Here is a 4,071-nt window from a genome sequence, read left to right as displayed (position 1 = left end):
ACAGGAGGGACTGTGACACTCTGTACTTCTTGGTTCTACTTAACACAGAAATGTCACCACTCAGCCAATCACTTCTACATCTTCTGCATGCACCAGAATCCAGTCCAACTACCCTATGCTGCAGTGCAAGATGTCTAAGTATCTGGCTTCCAAAGATTATGTAGTCATGGGCGGCAGATTTAAAACCACTTGGTGGCCTGCAGCCTTTGTCTGAATATACAGTAGGCATCATTTCAATCAATCTGGGACAAATCCAGATAAATGTAACCTGGGGACTTGCATGCGTCTTAAAGGGAAACTCTTAAAAATCACTAGACAGTAAAGAACAAGTGATTGTGTTGGCTGGAGGTATATTAGGTGGTCAGTGGATAACAATTTTACTGTAGGCCAGTGGAGTACAGGCCCCAAAAATTATGCATTCACTGGCTTATGTGATTATGTGGCTAGAGGTATATTAGGCCATGAGTGGATAACAATTTTACTGCAGGCCAGTGGAGTATAGGCCCTAAACATTAGCCATTTAACGGACAGAAAAGAACAAGTGATTATGTGGCAGGAGTAATATTAGGAGGTAAGTGGATAACAATTTTACTGTAGGCCAGTGGAGTACAGGCCCCAAAAATTATGCATCCACTGGAAAAAAAAGAACAAGTGATTATATGGCTGGAGCAGGGGCGTACATAGGAATCATTGGGCCCCATAGCAAGAATCTGAATTGGGCCCCCTAACTCTGCCCACTACCCACCCCTGGCCCATCCCACTACCTACCCTGGCTCCTCCCCTGCCACACCCCCATTGTATTCCTTCTGACCCAGAGAATAAAAGGCACAGGTCAGTTTCGCCGCAAAGGGAACGCTGTAGGAACAAAACCTGTAAAATGGTGGAGGAATTGAGTTATTTTTTTTCCAATTCCACCCCATTTGGAATTTTTTGCCCGCTTCCCACTACATTGTATGCCATACTAAATGGTGGCATTAGAAAGTACAACTTTTCCCACAAAAAATAAGCCCTCATATGTATATGTGACCGGAAAAAAAAAAGTCATGGCTCAAGGAAGATAGGGAAGAAAAATGAAAATTAAAAAATTTTAAAAAAATACTCTGGTATCCTGTTAAAGGGGTTATCCAACCCCTATTATGCCCCCCAAAGTGTTTGGCCACTGCATACAGGTAACACATATGCTCGGGGGGTGCAGCCAATAGCAGGCCATGAAGGAAATGAGCCTTCCTAGCGTCACCCATGATGCTAAGAAGAGTTTTTCCCATTGTGGCCTGCTATTGACTGCCCCTTTACATCTCTGGATGTTTTCATTCATGTGACAGGGGGATGCAGTGGTGGTCATGTGGGCATCAGTGATGCGGGTGCCGGGAGCGGGCATAAGGTGCCCTGGCAGTTTGGGGGAGCATTTAAAGTGATGCAATCAGTGCAACTACATGACAGCTGAGAGAGGCTAACGAGATGAGAAAACAAAAACAAAACAAAAGGAACTTCAAGCAGGAGGTTCTGAAGAACATCTGTCAGAGCTTCTCAGATGTCTGGTAGTGACACTTTGTGGGTTCTGACGGCGTTGCTCCCACTGGGCTCGGTGATGGGAGGCCAGGTTGCTTCTTAAGGAGGTCGTGTCTAGGTGAGTGTTGGGCTTACCGTGACGTATGCGTTGACAGCAAAGGCTGCAGGTGGCAACACTATTGTCAGCAGCTGGCACGTTAAAAAAGGCCCACACTGCGGAGCCATGTGCCGGCGTCCTGGGAGAGCAAGATATGACCATGCATGGTGGATGGCTCGCTCCAGATACATTTGCAGTCTGCTTTTTGCCTCCTTTGCACTGTGAGTTCTGCCTGCTTCTGCTCCCTAACTGCTGCTCCATCTTTCCATGTGAACTCCCCTTCTCTTCCTCTCTTGTGGGCAACCACTTGACGTCCATCAACATATCATCATCATCACCTTCACCACCAATGACATTAGAGATCTCGGAGTAGGCAGCAACAGCAGGGACTACCCTCCTTGAGCTGATCTTGGTACTGTTGTCAGACCGCTGGGTGGTGGCCGTTGCTACCTCCTCTTCCTCATCCGATGCCAAGAATGGCTAAGCATTGGTAAGCTCTGGGATTAGATGGGACAATAATTCCTCTGACTCGAGTGGAGGGGCTATGGTGGTGGTGGTGGTGTCTTTGGGGTGCACACAGCAGAGAATGAGGAGGGTGCAGATACAGAGGATGAGGAGGGTGCAGAAGTGAAAGGCTGAGTGAGCCACTCAACCAACTCTGGTGTGTCCGTTGACATAATCGCACGCACCTTCTCCAACTTCCCACTCAGGCTACGGCCTGGTGCACCTGACTGACCCCTACCACCCCTGCTAAATGGCCTGCCTCTTCCATTGCCTGTCATTTTCATAATGACCCTGTGCCAAAGACCCTAGAGAAGAAAAGTATTTGTGGAAGCAGATACAGGTTTATAGAACACCTGAATCAATACTTGGTGGAAGCAGGTACAGTTGCAAGAAAAAGTATGTGAACCCTTTGGAATGATATGGATTTCTGCACAAGTTGGCCATAAAATGTGATCTGATCTTCCTCTAAGTCACAACAATAGACAATCACAGTCTGCTTAAACTAATAACACACAAAAAATTAAATGTTACCATGTTTTTATTGACCATACCATGTAAACATTCACAGTGCAGGTGGAAAAAGTATGTGAACACCTAGACTAATGACATCTCCAAGAGCTAATTGGAGTGAGATGTCAGCCAACTGGAGTACAATCAATGACATGAGATTGGAGGTGTTGGTTACAGCTGCCCTGCCCTATAAAAAACACACGCCAGTTCTGGGTTTGCTTTTCACAAGAAGCATTGCCTGATGTGAATGATGCCTTGCACAAAAGAGCTCTCAGAAGACCTACTATTAAGAATGGTTGGCTTGCATAAAGCTGGAAAGGGTTATAACAGTATCTCCAAAAGCCTTGCTGTTTATCAGTACATGGTAAGACAAATTGTCTATAAATGGAGAAAGTTCAGCACTGCTGCTACTCTCCCTAGGAGAGGCTGTCCTGTAAAGATGACTGCAAGAGCACAGCACAGACTGCTCAATGAGGTGAAGAAGAATCCTAGAGTGTCAGCTAAAGACTTACAAAAGTCTCTGGCATATGCTAACATCCCTGCTAGCGAATATACAATACGTAAAACACTAAACAAGAATGGATTTCATAGGAGGATACCACAGAGAAACCACTGCTGTCCAAAAAAACATTGCTGCACATTTAGAGTTTGCACAAGAGCATCTGGATGTTCCACAGCAGTACTGGCAAAATATTCTGTGGACAGGTGAAACGAAAGTTGAGTTGTTTGGAAGAAACACACAACACTATGTGTAGAGAAAAAGAGGCACAGCATAACAACATCAAAACCTCATCCCAACTGTGAAGTATGGTGGTGGGGGCATTATGGTTTGGGGCTGGTTTGCTGCGTCAGGGCCTGGACGCATTGCTATCATCGAAGGAAAAATGAATTCCCAAGTTTATCAAGACATTTTACATGAGAACTTAAGGCCATCTGTCCACCAGCTGGAGCTCAACAGAAGATGAGTGTTGCAACAGGACAACGACCCAAAACATAGAAGTAAATCAACAACAGAATGGCCTAAACAGAAGAAAATGCGCCTTCTGGAGTGGCCCAGTCAGAGTCCTGACCTCAACCCGATTGAGATGCTGTGGCATGACCTCAAGAAAGCGATTAACACCAGACATCCCAAGAATATTGCTGAACTGAAACAGTTCTGTAAATAGGAATGGTCAAGAATTACTCCTGACCGTTGTGCACGTCTGATCTGCAACTACAGGAAACGTTTGGTTGAAGTTATTGCTGCTAAAGGAGGTTCAACCAGTTATTAAATGCAATGGTTCACATACTTTTTCCACCTGCACTGTGAATGTTTACATGGTGTGTTCAATAAAAACATGGTAACATTAAATTCTTTGTGTGTTATTAGTTTAAGCAGACTGTGATTGTCCATTGTTGTGACTTAGATGAAGATCAGATCACATTTTATGACCAATTTATGCAGAAATCCA

The sequence above is a fragment of the Bufo gargarizans genome, chromosome 1 (assembly GCF_014858855.1).
Source record: "Bufo gargarizans isolate SCDJY-AF-19 chromosome 1, ASM1485885v1, whole genome shotgun sequence".
NCBI lineage: Eukaryota > Metazoa > Chordata > Amphibia > Anura > Bufonidae > Bufo > Bufo gargarizans.
This window is presented reverse-complemented; position numbering follows the sequence as displayed.